Source organism: Schistocerca piceifrons, chromosome 6, assembly GCF_021461385.2.
Source record: "Schistocerca piceifrons isolate TAMUIC-IGC-003096 chromosome 6, iqSchPice1.1, whole genome shotgun sequence".
NCBI lineage: Eukaryota > Metazoa > Arthropoda > Insecta > Orthoptera > Acrididae > Schistocerca > Schistocerca piceifrons.
Genome location: NC_060143.1, coordinates 21,309,125 through 21,335,538, shown reverse-complemented (window position 1 = coordinate 21,335,538; position 26,414 = coordinate 21,309,125). Strand labels below are relative to the sequence as shown.

General features: G+C 40.9%; 1 pseudogene; it reads right to left on the bottom strand.

Annotated features, from left to right (window-relative positions):
• LOC124802822 overlaps nucleotides 1–26,414 on the bottom strand; it is a 371,933-nt pseudogene that overhangs the window by 41,589 nt on the left and 303,930 nt on the right.

The window sequence follows — 26,414 nt, the reverse complement described above, 5'->3', positions numbered from 1 at the left end:
GGGGAAGTTCGATACAACCAAGACCACGTATGATGTCATGTTGTTGTTGTTGTTGTTGTTGTTGTCGTCTTCAGTCCTGAGACCGGTTTGATGCAGCCCTCCATGCTACTCTATCCTGTGCAAGCTTCTTCATCTCCCAGTACCTACTGCAACCTACATCCTTCTGAATCTGCTTGGTGTATTCATCTCTTCGTCTCCCTCTACAGTTTTTACCGTCCACGCTGCCCTCCAATACTAAATTGGTGATCCCTTGATGCCTCAGAACATGTCCTACCAACCGATCCCCTCTTCTAGTCAAGTTGTGGCACAAACTTCTCTTCTCCCCAATCCTATTCAATACTTCATCATTAGTTATGTGATCTACCGATCTAATCTTAAGCATTCTTCTGTAGCACCACGTTTCGAAAGCTTCTATTCTCTTCTTGTCCAAACTATTTATAGTCCATATTTCACTTCCATACATGGCTACAATCCATACAAATACTTTCAGAAACGACTGACCCTTAAATCTATACTCGATGTTAACAAATTTCTCTTCTTCAGAAATGCTTTCCTTGCCATTGCCAGTCTCCATTTTATATCCTCTCTACTTCGACCATCATCAGTTATTTTTCTCCCCAAATTGCAAAACTCCTTTACTACTTTAAGTGTCTCATTTCCTAATCTAATTCCTTCAGCATCACCCGACTTAATTCGACTACATTCCATTATCCTTGTTTTGCTTTTGTTGATGTTCCAACTGGTCTTCCAAGTCCTTTGCTGTCTCTGACAGAATTACAATGTCATCGGCGAACCTCAAAGTTTTTATTTCTTAAAGAAGGATGTCATAGTCAGGTATAAACTGAATGACAAAAGTCATGGGATACCTCCTAACACGGTTCTAGGCGCTGCAGTCTGGAACCGCGCGACAGCTACGGTCGCAGGTTCGAATCCTGCCTCGGGCATGGATGTGTGTCTGATGTCCTTAGGTTAGTTAGGTTTAAGTAGTTCTAAGTTCTAGGGGCCTGATGACCTCAGATGTTAAGTCCCATAGTGCTCAGAGCCATTTGAGCCATACTTCCTAACATCGTGTCGGCTCTCCTTTTGTCCGGAGTAGTGCAGCGACTCCACGTGCCATGGACTCAACAAGTCGTTAGAAGTCCCCTGCAGAAATATTGAGTCATACTGCCTTCTTGCTGTTCATAATTGTGAAAATGTTGCTTGTGCGGATTTTGTGCACGAATTGACCTCAAGATTGTGTCCCATAAATGTTCGATCGGATTTATGTCGGGTGATCTGGGTGGCCAAATCATTCTCTCGAATTGTACATAATGTTGTCCAAACAAATAGTGAACAATTGGCACATTGTCATCCAGAAAAATTCCATCATTGTTTGGGAACATGAAGTCCATGAATGGCTGAAAATGGCCTCCAAGTACCCGAACATAGCTACTTCCAGTCAATGATCGTCTTAGTAGGGCCGGAGGACCCAGTGCAGTCCATGTAAAGACAGCCCACACCGTTATGAAGCCATCACCAGCTTGCACAGTGCCTTGCTGACAACTTGGGTCCGTGACTGCGTTTGGCCTGCGCCATCCTCGAACCCTACCGCGAGTTCTTACCAACTGAAATCGGGACTCATCTGATCACGCCACTGTTTCCCAGTGGTCTACAGTGTAGGTGACGTAGTCGCAAGCCCAGGAGGGGCGCTGCAGGCGATGTCGCTCTATTAACAAAGGCACTCGCGTCCCTTGTCTGCTGCCGTAGTCCATTAACGTCAAATTTGGCCGCACTGTCCTAACGAATACGTTCGTCGTACGTTCCACACTGATTTCTGCGATTATTTCAAGCAGTGTTGCTTGTCTGTTAGCACTGACAACTCCTCGCCAACACTGCTGCTCTCGGTCGTTAAGTGAAGGCCGTCGGTCACTGCGTTGTCTGTGGTGAGAGGTAACGCCTGGAATCTGGCATTCGTCGCACACCGTTGACACTGTGGATCTCGGAACATTTATTTATTTATTGATTTATTTAACCTGGCAAGATTAGGGCCATCAGGCCCTCTCTTACATCTAACCAGGCATTCTACTTATTTTACATTCATATGTTTTAGTAGGCATGTTAAACTACGTCTAGTACAAAAAGTGAAATAAACAATTAGAAAGGTACACCTGGAAAAATACATACATATAGAGTTTATATTCGTAGATCATAAGTACTGTTATAATTAGACATTATTGAAGAGACAGATTTTAGATAGGAGTGCTGGCAGCGGGGAATATGAGGGAGACTCAGGGTGAAGGGAGGAGAAGAATAGAGAGTTATGATGAAACATAATTAAGGAAATATAAAGGAAAAGAAGATTGCGTGGCTAATTGAGATGGAGAGACAATGGAGAGGAAGGCGTCTCAGGTGCGAGATAGGAGACGCTAGCTTTGCTATTTGACAGATGAGAGGATTGGCCTTCTACATTAATTTTGTGGAGAACGTTATGAGGATGATAGTAGGAAATGCTTCAACTTCTCCTTAAAAGCAGCAGGAGATTGAATTTTGCGCAAAGTAAGGGGCAGTTTGTTCCAGAGGCGGACAGCGGCAACTGAGAAGGAGTTTGCAAAAGTTTTTGTTTTGTGAGTGGGCACAGTTAGGATACCAAATAAGAGTGACCTCGTGTTTCGATTATGATGACATGACAGGTTTTTAATCTCTGAAGCAAGGTACTGGGGTGCTTGCGCGACGAGGAGTCAGTGGAGTAGACATAGAGTGTGGTAGTCACGCAATTTGTCCGGCCGCAGCCACCCTAGCTCGGAGTATGAAGCACTAACATGAACATATCGGCGAATGTTGCAGGTGTAACGCACACAGGCATTCATGGTTAGCTCTAGCCGTCTTTTGTTTTCACTACTCATGCCTTGTTGAATCACATCACAATAGTGGAGGTTCGGTAGAACGAGTGCTTGCACGAGCTGGCGTTTCAAGTCCTGTGGAAATATGTTCCGAAACTTTTTGAGAGCATAGAGACAAGCAGACGTCTTTCGGCACACTGCGACTGTATTCTCCGCCCAGTTGAGATGCTCATCCAAAGTTACACCCAAGTTCTTCACTGTTTTCTGATACGGTATTGGAGTACCGTCGAGCAGAATAGGAGGTAGCCGTTCGCGGAAATCTGAACTTATTAATTTCTGATGGGCTATTAAGATTACTTGCGTCTTTTTTGCATTTAGTTTAAGCCCCAGGTTTTTCGCCCATGTCACTACTGAAGACAGATCATCATTCATCTGAGCGATTGCAGTGTTTACATCTTCAGGTCTGACGCTTAGGTAGAGCTGGAGGTCGTCGGCATAGAAATGATATTTACAGGAGGACAGAACCGACGAAATATCGTTGACATATAAAGAAAACAAAAGTGGTCCTAAGACTGATCCTTGTGGCACTCCCGAGGAAACATGTTTCCAGGAAGATTTTTCATTTACGCAGACAACACATTGCTGTCTGTCTTTTAAGTAGCTTTCAAACCATCTCATTGCACTATCAGAGAAATTAAGCTGTTGCATTTTTCTGAGCAATATGTCAAAGTTAACAGTGTCAAAAGCTTTGCTGAAGTCCAGTAGCGTCAATATTGTTGCCTTTCGATTGTCGATGGCATATTTCAGGTCATCAGTTACTTTAATTAGAGCAGTGTTTGTGCTGTGATGTTTACGGAAACCGGATTGAAATTTGTCATATAGGCTGAATTCATGCAAGTGTTCAGTGATTTGGTCATGAACAATATATTCAAGTGCTTTGGAAATAGCAGGCAGTATGCTAATTGGTCGGTAATCACTAGGCAGTTGCGGGTTTTCGATCTTAGGGATGGGTCGAATTAGGCTTCTTTTCCATGCAGTGGGATATATTCCGTTCACAGGGGAAAAATTAAATATGTCAGTTAAGACAGGTACTAAGATATCGGCAACATTCTTAATCATGGTTATACCGATACTGTCGTTGCCTATTGCATCAGAAGAGATTCTGATTATTGCTTTTCTTGCCGTATTTGTTGTTACATGTTTTAGATGGAAGGTATCGTTGTTAGTTATCCTGTTTGGGGATTCTTGTGGACGGTAATTATCAGCTGTGCTGGTATTCAGAGGTGCAGAGAAGAATTCATTTAATTCGTTAGCTGACACATGAAAAGTAGTTTCCGATTTTGCCTTTCCGACCCCCAAGCTACGGAGATTCTTCCATTGAATTCCCTAACGATTTCCGATATGGAATGTCCCATGCGTCTATCTACCAGTTTCACGATTAAAGTCTGTTAATTCACGTCGTGCGGACATAATCACTTTGGAAATCTTTTCACATAAATAATCTGAATATATCCAGAATGAGATTTTCACTCTGCAGCGGAGTGTGCGCTGATATGAAACTTCCTGGCAGATTAAAACTGTGTGCCCGACCGAGACTCGAACTCGGGACTTTTGCCTTTCGCGGGCAAGTGCTCTACCAACTGAGCTACCGAAGCACGACTCACGTCCGGTACTCACAGCTTTACTTCTACCAGTACCTCGTCTCCTACCTTCCAAACTTTACAGAAGCTCTCCTGCGAGACATGCAGAACTAGCACTCCTGAAAGAAAGGATATTGCGGAGACATGGCTTAGCCACAGCCTGGGGGATGTTTCCAGAATGAGATTTTCACTCTGCAGCGGAGTGTGCGCTGAAGGTAGGAGACGAGGTACTGGTAGAAGTAAAGCTGTGAGTACCGGACGTGAGTCGTGCTTCGGTAGCTCAGTTGGTAGAGCACTTGCCCGCGAAAGGCAAAGGTCCCGAGTTCGAGTCTCGGTCGGGCACACAGTTTTAATCTGCCAGGAAGTTTCAATCTGAATATAAATGACAGCTCTGTAGTGCACTGCCCTTTTATACCCTGTGTACGCGATTCTACCGCCATCTGTGCATGTGCCTATCGCTATCCCATGTCTTTTTGCCACCTCTGCGTACAGCACAAGAAATCAAAATCTAAAAGGAATGGTGGCCACTGAACTTAATCTACTAACTGAATTAATTGCTTTAATACAAACGCGTGGTTAGCTGTCAGTTGTATGCAGTAGTTTAACTGAATACATATAACATTTTCAGTTTGAAGACAAATTAAAGAATTTATGCCCTGAAATGTATGTATGATGGAGGTCAAATGTTATCTTGATACATTTGTCAATCCTTTTAACTTTTGATGGCTAAAAAGTATGTATGCTATAAACTAATAATAAATTAACGATAAAAATAAATTAAAATAAATTAACAATAAAAATTAATAATATTCGTAGTCTTCCGCTATGTAATGGAAAATCATCAGAAAGTAGACAAGACTGTACATTCTGTCCTGTCTATGCCTTAATGTTAACTCAGACCGAGGTTACAAAAAACTGGTTCAAATGGCTCTGAGCACTGTGGGACTTAACTTCTGTGGTCATCAGTCTCCTAGAACTTAGAACTACTTAAACCTAACTAACCTAAGGACATCACACACATCCATGCCCGAGGCAGGATTCGAACCTGCGACCGTAGTGGTTGCGCGGTTCCAGACTGAAGCGCCTAGAACCACTCGGCCACACCGGCCGGCTACCAAGGTTACAAATTTAATTCTTATTTTGACATTTTATTTTAAAAAGTTACGAACCTAATTTCTACTCGCGATTGAAGGCGGAAAGTCTATGACATTTTACGCTATGGCACAAGAAACGTGGGTTAGGAACAGACCAAGCATTCGTGGTCTCTTCGTTGGAAGAAGTCCTGGAGTGTACTTATAATGGAAATAATGCGAAGTATTTGTCTTCAATGATTTTCTCTTTCCTCAGCTGGCATCGAACGGTAGATCATCTCCTAGACAACATTAATTTGAGCCATTGAAACCAAACTTTATATTTGCGTGAATATCGTATTACCAGCAAGCGCAGACAGTGTTGTAACTTGGCATATGTCCTTCTAGTCTTCTGTCACGTAAGATAGCCAACGTACGCATAACAAACCGCAACTTACATCCCGTTGAATCTGCATACTGTGCTCATGTCTAGGTCTTCTTCTACAATTTATACCCCCCACGCTTCCTTCCTTGCCAATTTGACAGAATCTTGATGCCTCGTGATGTGTCTTTTAGTCAAGTTCTACTATATATTTATTTTCTCTCTAGTTCGATTCAGTCCTTTCCCATTAGATATTCGGCTTAACCCATCTGTTCTGTAGCAAAATATTTCAAAATGTCATTTCTCTTCTTGTTTGCACTGCCGTATCATCCACGTTTCAATTGCCTGTAAGACTCCAGGCAAATATCATCAGAAAAAACTTCCTGTCATTTAAATTTACATTCGTCGTTAACAAATTTCTATTTCTCAGAAACCATTTCTTGCTACAGCGAAGCTGCAGTTAATATTTTACTTTAGGTCATCATTAATTGTTTTGCTGCCCGTATAGCAAAGTCTACTGCTTTTAATGTCTCGTTTCTTAATCTAATTCTCCCAGCATCGTCTGATTTAATATGATGACATTGCACTACCTTTGTTTTGATTCTGCCGATTTTCATCCTATAATCTCTTTTCAAGACACCAACATTACGTTCAGCTGACCTTCCAGGTCCTTTGCCATCTCTGGCACCATTACTACGTCGTCAGTAAACATAAATGTTTTTATTCCTTCTACCTTGTCAGTTAGATATTTTAATACACCGTTGGTGGTATATATACGAGGGCTATACTGGAAGTCGTGAGCAACCCCCTGTTAAAATTCCGATTCCCACAACGTAACAAAAACGACTGCAGGATTGTAACATACAGACTTTACACGACATGCTGCCATATTGTAACGTCATTAGCGACTATCACGTGATCACAGGCAGTACTTCCAAAACTGGCCGACATCAATGTTTCGGTTAGACAATGAATTTTCATGGAAATCCTTGTCAAAGAGGGAAAATGTGCTGCTAAAATTCACCTCAGACTTCAACTTGGCTCTGGAGATATCTTCATGGGCTCCAGCAGTGTTACGAGATGGGTGAAACATTTCAAAGATAAAAACACGAATATTCTTGATCAGCCTCAGAGCGGTCACTCTCAAACTGTCTCCGCAGTTACAACAAGGAGAGATTCTGATTGATGTTCTTGAACCTGGACAAACCATAATTGCTGTGTATTATAACTAGACACTTTGAAGTTCTGTCGTGCATAGCGCGATAAACGCCTTGGGTAGAAGAAAACGCGCATCCTCTCACTGCTTGTGTCACCGCGGAAAAGGTCAGGACAAGTTGGTGGGAAACTCTTCCACATCCTCCCTGCAGACTCCACTTAGCACCCTCTACCTACCACCTTTCGCTTTAGTTAAGAAACAGATGCGACGCTGATGATACAAGATGATGGAGTATGTTTGGGAAGCAGTGCGTTGGTGTCTTCGGGAAACTGGAACGGGGATCTAAATTAAGGGCAGTTACAAATTTCGAAAGCGATCGCAAACATACGTGAAAAAAAAATACAAACTACGTTGAAAAGTGGCATAACATATGTAGATTAAGATAACGTACATGGTTGGCCTAAGAAGTGAAGCTTAAAAATTATAAAAATTGTTGCTCTTTACTTTCAATAAGATACTTGCATATATACACATACATCAGGTACATCTTTACCTGGTTCAGACAGGCAGTTCAGGCAGGCAAGTGCTAAAGAGGTCCAAAACTCACAAGATTCTCACAACAGTAAAGTAAATAATAATGTTATCACATTTAACCAAAATATTGGTGGGTTAAAGAAAAAAGTAGATTCTCACAAAAGTAAAGTAAAAAATAATGTTACTATTTTTCACCAAAATATTCCGGGATTGAAGAATAAAGTAGATCAGCTCATGGTTTGTTTAGATGACATTGAATCTGATAATGTAATAGATATACTATGCCTATCTGAGCATCACATTGTGTCTGATATGGAAAAGGTAAATATCAGTGGTTATAAACTAGCTGCACATATGAGTAGAGAGAATAAGGTGAGAGGAGGAGTTGCCATATATGTCAAAAGTTATCACTGCGTAAAGCTAAGATACAAAAAAGTTTTGTCTAGAGCAACATATAGAAGCATGTGCCTGTCAACTTAAACTGAAGGAGGGCTCTTGTATAATTCTAACAGTATATAGGTCCCCTTCAGGAAACTTTCATTTATTCCTGGAAAACTTGGGATGGCTTGTTGTGCTATCTGTCAGATAGGGGAAAGAAAATTATTATTTGTGGGGACTTCATTGTTGATTCACTGAAAGAGTATAATAGGAAGAATGACCCGGAAGTCTTGCTCGGTTCTTTCAATTTGACATATGTCATTAATTTTCCTACCTGGGTAGTAAAGGACAACAGCACATTGATAGATAACACTTTTATAGACCAAGATAAGTATAAAACATAAATTCTTGTCCTGTTGACAATGGCCTTTCTGATCATGGTGCTCAGCTAGTTACAGTATATTACATAGCTCCATTCAGTAATTCAAAACTACCCTCCAAAGTTGTGCATTCAATTAATTACTCAACAATTAGAAATTTCAGAGAAAATCTTCAGCAGTTAGACTGGGATGAGGTGTACAAGGAACCCGATGCTAATTTAAAATGAACTTATTTCATGATATAGTTGTAAGAGAATTTGACAACTGTTTCCCCAAGAAAGTAGTTAAATCTAATTATAAGAAACCATTCAAAAAACCTTGGCTTACTAAATGAATAAAAATATCTTGTAACCACAAAATGGAACTGTATCTAGCAACAAGAAAGAGTAATGACCCAGAAACAGCCAAATATTATAAAAACTACCGTGCTTCATTAAGAAAGGTTATTAAAAAGTCCAGAAGCATGTGCATCATGTCTGAGATTAATACCTCTGATAACAAAATCAAAACAATTTGGAATATTATTACAAGGGAGACAGGGCAACCAAGAGTACAGGATGATGGCATTACCGTCAAAGCGAATGGAAAATTGACAAACAACAAGCCAGAAGTCGAAAACATTTTGAATAATTATTTTTTAAATGTTGTAGAGAAAATAGGATCTAAATGTTCATTAGTAGAAGCAAGGCAGTTAATGGAAGAGGCCTTACCCACACCATTTGATACAATTGAAATTCCATCCACCTCTCCTTCTGAAATTAGGAAGATAGTAAACTCTCTCAAGAATAAAAGCTGACATGGAACTGATGGCATTTCCAGCAGGATAATAAAATCTTGTTCCCAAGAAATAAGTGGGATTCTCAGCCACATATGTAATAGCTCTCTGAAGCAGGGCATTTTCCCAGATAGACTGAAGTATGCCATTGTTAAACCACTGCATAAAAACGGTGATACGTCTGATGTCAACAACTACCGCCCAATCGCTCTTCTGACTGTCTTATCCAAAATCCTTGAAAAAGTAATGTATTGTACAGTAGCTTCACACATTTGTAAAAATAAAGTTTTAACAAAATGTCAGTTTGTTTTCCAGAAAGGTTTTTCAATGAAAAATGCTATATATACTTTCACTAATGAAATATTAAATGCTCTGAGTAACCGGAAGTCACCCGTTGGGATTTTTTGTGATCCCTCAAAGGCTTTTGATTGTGTAAATCATGGAATACTTCTAGATATGTTCAAGTACTGTGGTATGAATGGGACAGCACTCAAATGTTTTAAATCATACCTAACTGGAAGAGTGCAGAAAGTTTAATAAGCAGTTCACATAATATGCAAAAAACTGGTGATTTCTCAAACTGGGGAACAATCAAGAATGGGGTGCTGCAAGGTTCTGTCTTGGGTCCTCTGCTGTAATTTATATATATTAATGACTTGCCATTCTATATTCACGAAGATGCAAAGGTGGTACTTTTTGCCGATGATACAAGTATAGCTATCACACCCTACAGACAAGAGTTAACTGATGAAATTTTAAACGATGTTTTTCAGAAAATCATTAAATGGTTCTCTGCAGATGGGCTCTCATTAAACTTTGACAAAACACAGTATATACAGTTCCACACAGTAAATGGAATGACACCATTAATAAATATAGACTTCGATCAGAAATCGGTAGCTAAGGCAGAGTATTCAAAATTTCTAGGTGTATGCATTGATGAGGCGTTGAACTGGAAAAACACACTCAAGATCTGCTGAAACGTATGAGTTCAGCTACTTATGCTATTAGGGTCATTGCAAATTTTGGCGATATACATCTCAGTAAATAGCTTATACGCCTATTTTCATTCTCTGCTTTCGTATGTCATCATATTCTGGGGTAACTCATCATTGAGTAAAAGAGTGTTCATTCCACAAAAGCGTGTAATCAGAATAATTGCTGGAGCTCATCCAAGATCATCCTGCAGACACTTATTTTAAGACCTAGGTATCTTCACTCTAGCCTCACAAAATAAATAAATAAATAAATAAATAAATATATATATATATATATATATATATATATATATTTCACTTATGAAATTTGTTATTAACAATCCGAACGAATTCAAAAGTAATAGAAGTGTACATGGCTACAACACTAGGAGAAAGGATGATCTTCACTACTCAAGGTTAAATCTAACTTTGGCTCAGAAGGGGGTGAATTACGCTGCCACAAAAGTCTTTGGTCACTTACCTAATAGCATCAAAAGTCTGACAGATAGCATTTAAATGGAAATTAAAAGAATTTCTGAATGGCAACTCCTTCTACTCATTAGATGAATTTTTGGATATAGTAAGTGGGTAATTTCCCCCCTCCCCCCACACACAAAAAATAATATTAAGTGTCATGTAATATTTTGTGTAATGTAATATCTAAGAAGAGAAATTTGCTAACATCGAGTATAGACTTAAGTGTCAGGAAGTCATTTCTGAAAGTATTTGTATGGAGTGTAGCCATGTATGGAAGTGAAACATGGACGATAACCAGTTTGGACCAGAAGAGAATAGAAGCTTTCGAAATGTGGTGCTACAGAAGAATGCTGAAGATAAGGTGGGTAGATCACGTAACTAATGAGGAGGTATTGAATAGGATTGGGGAGAAGAGAAGTTTGTGGCACAACTTGACTAGAAGAAGGGATCGGTTGGTAGGACATGTTTTGAGGCATCAAGGGATCACAAATTTAGCATTGGAGGGCAGCGTGGAGGGTAAAAATCGTAGAGGGAGACCAAGAGATCAATACACTAAGCAGATTCAGAAGGATGTAGGTTGCAGTAGGTACTGGGAGATGAAGAAGCTTGCACAGGATAGAGTAGCGTGGAGAGCTGCATCAAACCAGTCTCAGGACTGAAGACCACAACAACAACAACAATATCTTGTATCGACAACTTTTATTAACCTGATACGTTCCACATCATTACGAAGTGTTGTATTCATGATCTATGGAACAAGTACTAATCTAATCTAATCTCTGGTACTATAATATGTACACAAAACAGTGTGTTCGTTGTTTTTTCTCTAATGGTCTTCCGAATAGCACGTCACAAACCTTAAGACCTGATGTTTTCTGCATGGCTGTAACTGCACCACTAAGTAGACTACTCCTGTCAGTACAGACTAAGCACTTTGTGACCACGAGTCCACACTTGAACACCTGACCTGCTGCCCAGAGTAAAATACGCATTGCCACATGTGCAAGTAATTGGAGGTACCAACCAACCTAAAAACATATTACTCCTAATAGCTATAGTTATTAGTCAGTAAACGAAGTGAACACTGATGTAATGTTGTTCACTACACAGTCCCCTGTGACCAACGGAAGTGTCTGCACTTGTACCCGTTAAACCCAATGAATGTATATGGACCATGTCGAGTATATAAAATGACGTTGTGAGCCTCAGTGAAGTCACTGGGTACGGTGTCATGTGAGGATGCTGAAGTACCTGTAGGAAGGAGGGCACTCCGCGTGCCCACTTGACTCCCAGGAAGAGCAGCTTGGCGGCCGACTCGTACACGCTCTCTGCTGGCAGCAGCGTCAGGCTGGACAACTCCAGCGGTTGCCTGCTAGGCGATGCCACGGCCTCTGGAACACGATGACTAATGCCATACTCGCATCGCAAAGAGCACGCAAGGTCATATTACAATAAAGTGTAAGATTACGTAAGCAAAAGAGCGAAGTAATGGAGACAAAAGAGAAATTTGAAACGTGGATTGTGATGTTGATGTGATATGATGATATTGTGACGATGATATCATGATGACATGATACGATGATGATGATGATGTTTGGTTTGTGGGGCGCTCAACTGCGCGGTCATCAGCGCCCGTACAGAGTCCACAATTTTACGCAGTTCAATTTTTTTCACAGTCCACTGTCACCAATGATGATGATAATGATGATGAAGACAACACAAACACCAAGTCCCCGGGCAGAGAAACTCCCCAACCCGGCCGGGAATCGAATACGAGTCCCCCTGACCCAGAGGCAGGAACGCTAGTCAGTCTTTTTTTTTTTTTTTTTTTTTTTTTTTTTTTTTTTTTTTTTTTTTTTTTTTTTTTTTTTTTTACGATGGAACAGTACTCCACGACTCCACGATTGGTTGCGCTTCCATTCACCCTTCCCCCTCCCCCCCTTTTTTTAAATTCGTGTTAAATTTGTGCGTATGCTCGTTTTTTTATGACCATGTACAACTTTTGGCTAACAGGGTAGTAACGTAACTAAATTGAGTAACTAATTGAACTGTTTATATAGATTTTAATTTTGTAGTTAACTGGAGGAATAAATTAAAATAACAAAGAGTGTTGGCAGGAGTGGCAATAGAGCCGGAGCCAGCAGTTCCCAAGCTGGTCACCTTGACCACTTTTTTATTTTTGTTTCATTTTTTTATTTTATTTATTTATTTATTTTACACAAATAGATAAAGGAATGCCGTTCCTCTTCGGCGACATAACCAGAATAATAAAGGTCGTCCCGTTACGACATAAGGAGGCTCCATGCTTCAGCACGATGGGTATTTTCCGATGACTATCATCTCGTCACTGTGTTGTTTCCGTTGTTTGTTCAATCTCACGAATAAAAGGAACTGAAAAGAGGTTCGAAAGTTATCTTCTCATGTCGTGGATAATACAGCTGTGAGGCGCGTTATGGAATGCGCTCCAAAGAAAATTAGAAAAATATTGTCTGTATTTAGGGTTCTTGACGATCGCACAATGTCGTAAAATTATTTTACATTTGTGTATTGGTAGGAAACTTGCACATTGAGGAACAAATGGATAAAATGGCTCTAAGTACTATGGGACTTAACATCTGAGGTCATTAGTCCCCTAGACTTAAAACTACTTAAACCTAACAAACCTAAGGACAGCACACACATCCATGCCCGAGGCAGGATTCGAACCTGCGACCGTAGTAGCAGCGCGGTTCCAGACTAAAGCGCCTAGAACCACTCGGTCACATCGGCCGGCAACCACTAGACCACGAGCTGTAGACATGATACGATGACGATGATGTTTGTATGAACAAAACAACTCCAGCGTCCTTTTAGCGCCCATACTAAATGTTTTTTGTGTGTGGATAAAATGGTAGAATGGTAAAAGGTTCAATAAAAATAAAATGTAAAAATTCCCCAAAAACAGAGAAAAATCACATACACACACGTATATACGGAACAACAGTTGTATGGAATGGAAAGTGTCTTGGAAAGAGGTTATAAGATAACATCAACAAAAGAAATGCCGAGGATATTAGGTTATGAAAAGAGACAGCAGAAATTGTAGATGAGTTTTGCTATATGGGGAGCAAAGTAACTGAAAATAGCCTACGTTTAGAGGATATAAAATGCAGATTGGCAATAAGAAAAGTGTTTATGAAAGAGATAAATATTTAACCATCTAATATTAACATGTAATGTTAATGTAAACTCAGATTTTAGGAAGACTTTTATAAAGTATTTGTCTTGAGTGTGGCCTTGTAGCGAAATGAAACGTAGACGAGAAAGAGTTCAGACAAGAAGACAATAGAAGATTTCGAAATCTGGCGCTACAGTAAAATGTTGAAGATCAGGTGGGTATAACGTACAACTAATGAAGAGGTACTGAATCGAATATGGGAGAAAAGAAACGTGTTTCGAGACTTGACTAAGAGAATGGAGTGATTGATGTGACACATCCAGAAACATCGAGAAGTAGTCAGTTTGGTGATGGAGGTATGACTGGGATAAATACTGTAGCAGGAAATCAAGGCGTGCCTACGGGTAGGCACATTCAAGTGGATGTTGGCTGCAGTAGCTACGCAGATATGAAGAGGTTTGCACAGGATAGACTAGCTCGGAGAGCTACGCCAAACCAGTGTTTGGATTCAAAATAGTCTTAATTATAGATTCTGTAAAACGATTTGATCAACGATGCATACGGCAACTCAGTCAGGCAAGGCACGCCAACTTAAGAACTTGCAAGTGAAGTCTTAATCATCAAAAATACTGTTTCTCCAAGGAGTCTCTCTGTTACATTAAGTGATAGTATAAGTGTAGACGTCACAGCTTCAGCGTTCGAGCATTATCGTGGAAAATGGTGGTGTCCATATTTCTCTGTTTGCGGTCGAGTTGTCATTTTGTCTCTATTCGATATTTCAACAGTTCGGATAACTCTCATTCTCAGGTGTGGAGCGCTTATTTCGTTGATCACTGTTTGGTAGTCTGTTGTTGTTGTTGTGGTCTTCAGTCCTGAGACTGGTTTGAAGCAGCTCTCCATGCTACCCCATCCTGTGCAAACTTCTTCATCTCCCAGTACTTACTGCAACCCACATCCTTCTGAATCTGCTTAGTGTATTCATCTCTTGGTCTCCCTCTACGATTTTAACCCTCCACGCTGCCCTCCAATACTAATTTGGTGATCCTTTGATGCCTCAGAACATGTCCTACCAACCGGTCCCTTATTCTTGTCAAGTTGAGGCACAAGCTCCTCTTCTCCCCAGTTCTATTCAATACTTCATCATTAGTTATGTGATCTACCCATCTAATCTTCAGCATTCTTCTGTAGCACCACATTTCGAAAGCTTCTATTCTCTTCTTGTCCAAACTATTTATCGTCCATGTTTCACTTCCATACATGGCTACACTCCATACAAATACTTTCAGAAACGACTTCCTGACACTTAAATCAATACTGGATGTTAACAAATTTCTCTTCTTCAGAAACGCTTTCCTTGCCATTGCCAGTCTACATTTTATATCTTCTCTACTTCGACCATCATCAGTTATTTTGCTCCCTAAATAGCAAAACTCATTTACTACTTTAAGTGTCTCATTTCCTAATCTGATTCCCTCAGCATCACCCGATTTAATTTGACTACATTCCATTATCCTCGTTTTGCTTTTGTTGATGTTCATCTTATATCCTCCTTTCAAGACACTGTCCATTCCGTTCAACAGCTCTTCCAAGTCCTTTGCTGTCTCTGACAGAATTACAATGTCATCGGCGAACCTCAAAGTTTTTACTTCTTCTCTATGAATTTTAATACCCACTCCGAATTTTTCTTTTGTTTCCTTTACTGCTTGCTCAATATACAGATTGAACAACATCGGGGAGAGGCTACAACCCTGTCTTACTCCCTTCCCAACCACTGCTTCCCTTTCATGTCCCTCGACTCTTATAACTGCCATCTGGTTTCTGTACAAATTGTAAATAGCCTTTCGCTCCCTGTATTTTACCCCTGCCACCTTTAGAATTTGAAAGAGAGTATTCCAGTCAACATTGTCAAAAGCTTTCTCTAAGTCTACAAATGCTAGAAACGTAGATTTGCCTTTCCTTAATCTTTCTTCTAAGATAAGTCGTAGGGTCAGTATTGCCTCACGTGTCCCAACATTTCTACGGAACCCAAACTGATCTTCCCCGAGGTCGGCTTCTATCAGTTTTTCCATTCGTCTGTAAAGAATTCGTGTTAGTCTTTTGCAGCTGTGGCTTATTAAACTGATTGTTTGGTAATTTTCACATCTGTCAACACCTGCTTTCTTTGGGATTGGAATTATTATATTCTTCTTGAAGTCTGAGGGTATTTCGCCTGTCTCATACATCTTGCTCACCAGATGGTAGAGTTCTGTCAGGACTGGCTCTCCCAAGGCCGTCAGTAGTTCTAATGGAATGATGTCTACTCCTGGGGACATGTTTCGTCTCAGGTCTTTCAGTGCTCTGAGCGAATAAAGCTGGATGCCCTCGGGAAAAATTACGGCCGTAGTTTCCCCTTGCTTTCAGCCGTTCGCAGTGCCAGCACAGCAAGGCCGTTTTGGTAGACCAGGACCAAACAAAGAACGCAACACTCTGCACGTCGGCCTAAATATTTTTCCGACCGCCGCTAAACAATGAAACAGTCGACAGGAATTCAAAATTAACAGAAAGTTTATGACAGAAAGGAAAAAAAAATGTTGTAGGCGGTAAGTGTCGAGTTCTGAGTTGAGAAGCAGTAACAGAAGAATCGCTCGGTCAGCACAGTTCAGTGAACTGGATGTCACCTGAGTAACAAATCCAACCAGGACATTTCAGCCCTTCTAAAAGATGCCAAACTGTTGTTGTTGCGATTGTGAAGTGGAAACGCGAAGGAATAAGCAAAACCAAGATCAAGCAAACCTCATGTACTGTCGGAAGGGGACCGTCGAGCACTGTAGAGGTTGCTTGTAAAAATTGCGAGAAATCGGCGAAACGAATCATTTGTGAGTTCCGAAGGGCTACCAGCAGCCCATCTAGCACAATAACAGTGCGTGGCGATTTAAAAGGAATGGGGTACAATAGTACGCCACATATTTCTGTAGGCAATGCTAAGCGACGCTTGAAGTGCTATAAGAGGCGACTTCACTTGGTAGCAGGTGGTAGACACGGTTTATTGGCAGAATACTAGGGAAGTGCAATCAATCTACAAAGGAGATTGCTTGCAAATCACTCGTGCGACCAGTTCTAGAATACTGCACAAGTGTGTGGGACCCATACCGGATAGGACTAACAGGGGATATTGAACGTATAGAGAGAAGAGCAGCACGAATTGTCACAGGTTTGTTTAATCCGTGGTAGTGTGTCACAGAGATACTGAAGGAACTGAATGGCAGATTCTTGAAGATAGGCGTAAACTATCCCGAGAAAGCCTGTTAATAAAGTTTCAAGAATCGGCTTTAAATTATTACTCCAGGTTTGTTTAATCCGTGGGAGAGTGTCTCAAAGATACTGAAGGAACTGAATGGAAGATTCTTGAAGATAGGCGTAAACTATCCCGAGAAAGCCTATTAACAAAGTTTCAGAAGCAGTTTTAAATGATTACTCCAGGAATATGCTACAACCCCCTGTGTATGGCTCACATAGGTATTGTGAAGGTAAGATTAGAATAATTACTGCACACACAGAGGCGTTCAAACAATCATTCTCTCCGCGCTCCATACGTGAATGGAACTGGAGGAAACCTTAATAACTGGTACAATGGGACGTACCCTGCGCCATGCACCTCATGCACCTCACAGTGGTTTGCAGAGTACAGATGTAGATGAAGACAGTGGATTACTGGAAGCGAGAGATATGGAGTGATGAATCACGCTCCAGCAGTCCTACGGAAGGGTTTGGGTTTGGTAAACGTCTGGAAAACGTTACTTGTCGTCATGTGCTGTGCCAACAATGAAATATGCAGTAAGTAGGTGATGTTACAGTGGAGAGGTATTTTTCATGGTTAGGCTTAAGAAAACGTTAAATTCCCAACGATAGGAACACATTTTACAACGTTGTGTACTGCGTATAGTATTGGTTCAAATGGCTCTGAGCAGTATGGGACCTAACTTCTGAGGTCATCAGTCCCCTAGAACTTAGAACTACTTAAACCTAACTAACCTAAGGACATCACACACATCCATGCCCGAGGCAGGATTCGAACCTGCACCGTAGCGGTCGCGCAGTTCCAGACTGTAGCGCCTAGAACCGCGCGGCCACTCCGGCCGGCCGTATAGTATTCAAACAGTTTAGAGACGATTATTCTTTCTATCAGCATGACAATTTTACGTTGCATTTCCCTATCACCTAAAAATTACCGTAAATATTGATATCTTTTGCATCCTTTTATTTACACTCTCAGAAAGAACTGTTCAACATACGTGTTCAGTGAGATTCGTTTGAAAAGCCGTTCCGCATTTATTAACGCTGCTAAACTATCTTTCGACAAATTGAAAATTGAATAATGAACATTGAAGAAACGGAAAAATGTATTTGTCCTTATAAACACACAATCCAAGAATCATCTGTTCAGGTATCTCACAATAAATACAGGGTGACAAATATTGAAGTATTTTGTACATAAGAAAAACGAAAATTAGTTACAAATTAAGGCGAGCACACACTTTATTCAACATATAAACGTCACTACAGACGTTAGGATCTAGGTTATGACATGTTCAGTATGCCTGCCATCATTGACGAATAGCGAAATTCTGCACCACCCGCTCAAGTGTCGGAACATTGGGGGTGTCGATGACCTTATGAATTGCTGTTTTCAGCTCAGCATCGGTTTTCGTGTTATTGCTGTACACCTTGTGCTTAATAAAGCTCCGCAGCAAGGAGTCGCATGTGTTCAGATCTGAAGAATGTGGCGGTTAATCGAGGTCCATGCCAGTGACCTCTGGGTACCCCAGAGCCAGAATGCGGTCCCCAAAATGCTCCTCCAGGACATCAGACACTCTCCAGCTTCGATGGGATCGAGCTCCGTCTTGCATGAACCACATCGTGTCGAAATCAGGGTCACTTTGGATAATGTGGATGAAATTATCATCCAAAACCTTCAGGTGCCGTTCGGTAGTCACCGTACCATCAAGGAATATCGCACCGATTACTCCGTGATTGGACACTGCACATCACACAGTCACCCGTTAAGGGCGAAGAGTCTCCTCGATAGCGAAATGCGGATTCTCAGTCCCCCAAATGTGCCAACTTTGCTTATTGACGAAGCCATCCAAATTAAAGTGGGCTTCGTCGCTAAACCAAACCATATTCACATCAAAGTCCATCAATTCTGAGGACAATAGTGCCGGCGAAACACAACCGCTGTTCTATGACCCTGGGGCTTAATGACTGATGGGTTTGAATTTTGTATCGGAAGAGTTGCAGGTCTTCAACAATTTGTCGCAGTGTGCCACGGTTGATTCCCACCTATTGTGCAGCTCGTCTAATCGATTTCCTGGGGCTGGCTGAAACATAGAGCATGTCTTCTCTAAGTTTTCAGGCGTTTTCACCCCTTTTGGACGGCCGACATTGTCAACCCTGTCATCAAGAACAGAACCTGTTCTCTCAAATTTGGGAATCAAATTCTTGATTGTTAGCACACTTGGGGCGGCTATCTTCAGCTTGAACTCGGTCGCAAGCTTCCTTTGAGCCGCAGTTGGCTGTTATTGGTCGCATAGTAGGCCTTCACTAGCGCTATACGCTCAGGCACGCTGTACTGTGACAATTTCACGTGCAAGTTGCCGACAATAACAAGACGTGTGCGCATGGACATATTAATTTCCATCAGCCCCGCGGCCAACCATGCAGTTTGACGTCCTAAGCTAATCGTTTAGAAGTTATGACGATTTTATTTCACACAGTTCAACAATTCTCACTGTGTACTTTGACAACATTCCTCTCGAATCATGTGCGACGTCGGTCCATCCTTTTGTTCATCGTCTTTGAATTGTGTTAGCGTTCGATATTTCATTTACTTACGTTGCAAGAGCAAATTAATTTCTCGTTACCGAGCTTCGAAGTGGAAGACTCGTTATTTCTGTCATAATTAAGTAAGAGACACCGGCTTAATGACACACGTTTCGGTACACTACATTCATCAGCTGATTGCTGACTTTGAAAACAAAAAAAGCGAAAGGGCCTTCCATATCGAGTAAATCGATAATGTACTTTCTGTGAGCGGAGGGTGGAAAGTAGACGGGGAAATTAAAAGGTGGAGCAAACCGACCGGTGAACGTATAACGCAGAAAGAGTTTACAAAATTATAAACTTCTTCCTTCAGAAATAAGCGCGTCGGATCTATTCACGACGGGACGAAGGGGAAAGGAACGAGAGATGGAGATAAATACGCACGCTCGAAAAGTATTCCTTGAAATATTCCGACACAATTCGGAACCGAACCAATGGTTTGATGAATTGCTAATGACGCAGGTCGCTCGCAGTATTTTCTTTTTAATAACTTTCAGATATCTTGGCCACACTTTTTATTATTTCCAAAATCGTCTAAGGCATTTCGACATTCCATCACTTTCAAAGACTATGAAGCACATTACAAAACTGGTATCAAAAGATACGAAATATATTACATTTTCACCTTTGCTTAGAGATGTAGTATAGTGAGCAGAATATGGTTTTTCACTTTACCGAATGTTATGTCTTAATGCGACACAAAGAAAATTATCAAATAGATACTTTGTTTCTCGTCACCATTCTTAAGTAAGAGGCAAAGAGCAAACTGCTATCAAGGAACAAGGTTGCAACTAGGTAGATTATACCGCTAGACGGCGTTAGATACGTGGCACACGATGAATTTGTTCGTTTACGACTAAGTTTTTCACCATTACATAGTATAAAGCAGTTCCCATCAACAAAGAATTCATGAAAATTCACCAAGAAGTATGTTTTTACAAAACAGTGTGTAACAGCTTTGAAAGGTCGAAAACGATACAATGGCAGAAGACACAGGGCGGTACTAGGCTACAAAGAGGCAGATTATCTGTTAACAAGTATGGTTTTTAATTTATGTCATCAATGGAAGGTCATAAATACCAGTATACAATATTTTACAAAATATTGAAATATCAGACGAGAATTGTAGCGGTTGCGTTTGATGGAGCAGGCGGCACCGACGCATTGACCTCTCAACCAGTAAGAGAAAACCCCAGTGAAACAGGGGGCAACCGTATAAGCGTCACACAGGAAGGAAATTCAAACAAACTGAGATGCCGCAACCTTGAAAACGCCATACATCAGTATCATCAGTAATATATGGGAACCATTCAGACTGCCTTATCTACTTATATTATGTATTATTTGATTACTGGATTCCTATGAAAAAAATGTAATAAATGAAAATGGGAAGAGGTTGCGCAATTATCGGTGTACCAGTATTGTCTTCAGTATCACACTGAAATGAAATGGTTGTATGGAATTATTGGCAGAGAGACACCACCTAGGGTTGTTTCGGCCGCCTGGTGCTAGGTTTTTTATTTGACGCCACCTCGGCGTCTTGTTCGTCGATGACGACGAGGAAAATATAAAACCCAGTCCCCGGTGTGGCCTTGAATCGGCGATTGTCAGCCACGCTGACCACCCAGCTGTGGAGGCAGACAATGTTGCACTGGTTTAAGGGGACGTGGGACGTGGACGTGAACGACCTGTGTTTTTATGCTTCGCTTTCGGTGCGCGTTACCCGTGACCTGCAACGAGGAGGAAGTTGCGGCTTTGTACCCTCAATGAGTGACATTAACTGAAGCTGCACAAGAAAATTTATTAAATTGTCAGTTATAGTTTAAGAATTACGACATTTTGTCTAACAGATGGTTTTATAACACTCGTTTCATTTCTGGTACTATTTTCTGGTGCATCATCAGAGTAACAGCATTCATACTGAGGCAGGCTGCTGTTAACACTCATAGGAACACACTATGCCTCTCGTTTTGTAGTTTGTGGTGCACCTGAGGAAGCAGAAAAATCTTTATTATACCAGATAATTATTTTGCTCAGAAATTACCGCTAAAGTTGTATGCAGAATGACAAACACAGAAATTTTCTGCAATGTATTAAGCATAACACAATAAGATACCATTCTTCACTTGGGAGAAATTTGGTGAACGTATCTCAAATCATAGTGAATGTATATGTACCTAAAGTTCGGAAAATGTAGTTTCGAGAAAATGAGAAAAGAATGTTCGCAGTGCTTTTGACTCGCCGAATGCCCCTTTCAGAACATTCTAGCAGCATATTCTTGCTGGCCAGCTGTTTCTTTATCCTCTACACTTTTTCAGGAGTCCTTTCCTTACTCTAAACTCTTCAGTGGTGGCCTCTGCAGCTTTTCAGCTTCAACTACTCGCTGACGATCTATGGCAGTCGGAGGAACTATCATATTATTTACAGAATGAGAATTTCTGCATGGTTCGCAGGAGAGCTTCTGTGAAGTTTGGAAAGTAGGAGACGAGGTACTGGCAGAAGTAAAGCTGTGAGGACGGGGCGTCAGCCGTGCTTGGGTAGCTCAGGTGGTAGAGCACTTGCCCGCGAAAGGCAAAGGTCCCGAGTTCGAGTCTCGGTCCGGCACACAGTTTTAATCTGCCAGGAAGTTTCATATCAACGTACACTCCGCTGCAGAGTGAATATCTCATTCTGGAAACATCCCCAGGCTGTGGCTAAGCCATATCTCCGTAATATCCTTTCTTTCAGGAGTGCTAGTTCTGCAAGGATCTCAGGAGAGCTTCAGTAAAGTTTGGAAGGTAGGAGACAAGGTACTGGCAGAAGTAAAGCTGTGAGGACGGCGCGTCAGCCGTGCTTGGGTAGTTCAGTTGATAGAGCACTTGCCCGCGAAAGGCAAAGGTCCCGAGTTCAAGTTTCGGTCCGGCACACAGTTTTAATCTGCCAGGAAGTTTCATATCATATTATTTCCTGGTTAGATGACCGATTTGTCCGTTATTTTTGTCCTGCTAATTGCACCATCATTGAAACAGATGACAGCATCCATCATACCTATTTTGAGTACCGTTCTTCCAACAAACACTGTTTTTGGTACTTGTTGCCACACAATTGTTGAAACTCTTATTATGATTCTGTGTATGGCCATGTAGACATCTGCTAAATAATTTTGTATCTGCAAAGTCCCTGTATATTGACATTATTGTTTGCATGACTGTGGCAGTGCGACAGAGAACTGAAAGGAGACGTGGCTGGTGTACAGACTTTTTTCAAAGAGCGTTTAAGAACAAATTAACAATTTGAAAGTTGATAATGCACACATTTTTGGAAACGGGAGAAACTTGTCTTTCGGATGGACGTAAAATTTTTTTTTTTCTATTTTTCAGTCATTTTCACGTCCAAGTCACCTTAACATGATTATAATCCTGAATGGTGTTTTGGTTACACTGATGTTTGGTGGTTGAGGAGTCTCAATTAGATAAGGCAATCTGGATGGCTGCCCTATAGCACTGGTGGTACTGATGAATGGCGTTTTCAGGGTTGCGTCTTCTCAGGTTGTTTAAATTTCTTGATACCTCTTTTTTTGATACCAGTTTTCTGTTTCTTGATACCAGTTTCATGTTGTATTTTAGACAGCCTTTTAAAACGACGGAATGTCGGTGCATGTAAGGCGATTTTGGAAATAATAATCAACGTGGTTAAGAGCTTGACAGTTAGTCAGGTGCATTCAATGGCGGTTTCATCTCATACTATTTTCATGCAAATCGTAGCTCAGGATTTTGTAGACGGACATAGGAAAATATATATTATTTTGAGAATTACTGACATGAAGCTGTTGATGGATGAAATCTGGAAAGCGTTAAATGCATCGGAATGTAGCATTCACAGACCGCTCGTGTGGCTGAGCTCACACGCACGTTGAAGCCGCCTCGAAGTGACGTATGGAGTGCCTGTTAACGGTGCTAAAACGTTAGTTGCGTTTCTCTCATCAGTTGCTGTTCTTTTTCGTTGGCGTATTTTATTCTCCACAGTTCCAGTTGCTTGGAATTTTAATGTTTGTAAAGACAGATCATGTTAGCTTGATCGATCGGGATTCCTTTCAACATAAAGCTGACATTCGCCAAAATTGTAAATCACATCCGCCTTTTGAACTGTCGTGTACGTCATAAAAGTCTGAATAGCTTCAGAAGTTTGTTGTGCGAACACCCAATTGAAAGGCAAGCCCGAAGGTAAATCAATAATTACGCCTGAGTTACATGTTTCCTAATATTTCGTACAGCAGTGCTTTCGTTTGTGGGATATATAAAGTTTTTAGAGTTTATGTAATTTCATTTCACGTCACATTCCATTATCAGTCAGTTCATTTTGTCATCTACGTGGCGTGGGATTTAGTTATACGATTTCAGATTCCTTTTGGAATAATGTTTATCTATATTTGATTGATTATGTCATTTTGAACCAGCAGCTGCATGTTAGAGAAACCTAGAGATTCAAGAAGAACAACTGTGTAATGTAAAACGTTGTAGCGAAAAAATAAACAGCTTATAACTAAAGAAAATATGTCGCACATCTAATGAAAACTCTATAATATGATGAATTAATCTACAAGAGAGCCAAAAGTCACCAGTTCTAATTTCACGACGCAGGAATGACCAAAAATGTGGGACTATTAAGGAGACTACAATAAACTTTGGGGAAGTCTAACAAAATGTAAGTAGGTAACATTGTTGTGACGGCTACAGCTACATATCTCCGTGAATGCTTTGCAAATCACTCATAAGTTCCTGGCAGAGGGATAACCGAACCACCTTTACAATAATTCTCTATTATTCCACCGCGTGGAAGAAACGAACATCTATATGTTTCCGTGCGAGCTTTGATTTCCCTTATTTTATTATGATCGTTTCTCCCTATGTAGGTCGGTGTCAATAAAATATTTTCTTGTTCGGAGGAGGAAGTTGATGATTGACATTTCGTGACAAGATTCCGTCGCAACGAAAAACGCCTTTCTTTCAATGGTGTCCATGCCAAATCCTGTATCATGTCCGTGACACTCTCTCCCCTATTTCGCGGTAATACGAAACGTGCTGCTCTTCTTTGAACTTTCTCTATATAATCCGTTAATCCTATCTGATAAGGGTCCCAGATCGCGCAGAAGTACTCCAAAGGAGGACGGACAAGCGTAGTCTTGGCAGTCTCTTTAGTAAATCTGTTACATCTAAGTGTTCTACCAATAAAACGCAGTCTTTTGTTTGCCTTCCCCACAGCATTTTCTGTGTGTTCTCTCCAGTTTAAATTGTTCGTAATTGCAATTCCTAGGTATTTAGCTGAATTTACGGCCTTTAGATATGACTGATTTATCGTGTAACCGAAGTTTAACCGATTCCTTTTAGCACTTATGCGGATGTAAAAGGAGACCAAGGGACGAACACACTAAGTACATTCAGAAGGATGTAGGTTGCAGTAATTACTCAAAGTGGATGACCTCCCACTTTTCAGTATTTAGGGGCAACTGCCAATTCTCGCTCCATTTAGTTATTTTTTTAAATCGTTTTGCAATTTGTTTTGATCTTCTGATGAGTTTACTACACGATAAACAACAGCATCGTCTGTAAACAACCTAAGACGGCTGCTCAGATTCTCTCCTAATTCGTTTATATACATGAGGAACAGCAGAGGGTCTATAACAATACCTTGGCGAAGGCCAGAAATAATTTGTAATTTCCTCGATGACTTCTCGTCAATTACTACAAACTGTGACCTCTCTGACAGGAAATCACGAATCCAGTCACATAACTGAGACGATATTCCATAAGCACGCAATTTCACTAAAAGTCGCTTGTGTGGTACAGTGTCAAAAGCCTTTTGCAAATCTAGAAATACGGAATCAACTTGAAATCCCTTGTCAACGGCACTCAACACTTCGTGTGAGTAAAGAGCTAGTTGTGTTTCACAAGAACGATGTTTTCTAAATCCGTGTTGACTGTGTGTCAATAGACCGTTCTCTTCGACGTAATTCATAATGTTCGAACACAATATATGTTCCAAAATCCTGCTGCTTATCGACTTTAGCGCTACGGGCCTGTAATTTAGTGGATTAGTCCTACTACCTTTCTTTAATATTGGTGTGACCTGTGCAACTTTCCAGTCTCTGGGCACGGATCTTTCGTCGAGCGAGCGGTTGTATATGATTGCTACGCATGCAGCTATTGCATCAGCATACTCTGAAAGGAACCTAACCGGTATACAGTCCGGACCAGAAGAGTAGCTTTTAGTAAGTGCTTTAATTTGTTTCACTACTCCATGGATGTCTACTTCTAAGTTACTCATGCTGACAGCTGTTCTTGGTCTTAGTTCTGGAATATTTATTTCGTCTTGTTTGGTGAAGGCTCATATCCTGAATAACGTAAGATTTCATCCCATATTTTTATTAATTTGCATCTTTTTAAAATTTTTAATATGTAAGTTGTACGTTAATAAATGAATCAGCGCCTAGACCCAGTGCCCTTAGGTTTAATAGTTCGATTAAGAAAGCACCGTGAAAAAAGAAATAGTTGAGACAAGTATTGTGCTCGTCAGGCAGTTCGTGCGTGTTTTGCTACTGTGGACCGTTGCGTGGTGTTCACATGGTCAAAGCGTGGCAGGCAGGAGGAGAAATTGTGCTAAAGGGACGCCAACGTAGCAGTCCGAGGATGGCGACGATCACAGAGGGATGAAATAGAGTGACTGAAGAGGTAACAGTGCTACAGTGAATGACCCGCGGACACGGTTAGGAGAATGTGTGCAAAAATGACAAAAATTAACGGTTATAACAAAAATATGTTGTGGCCTGATGGT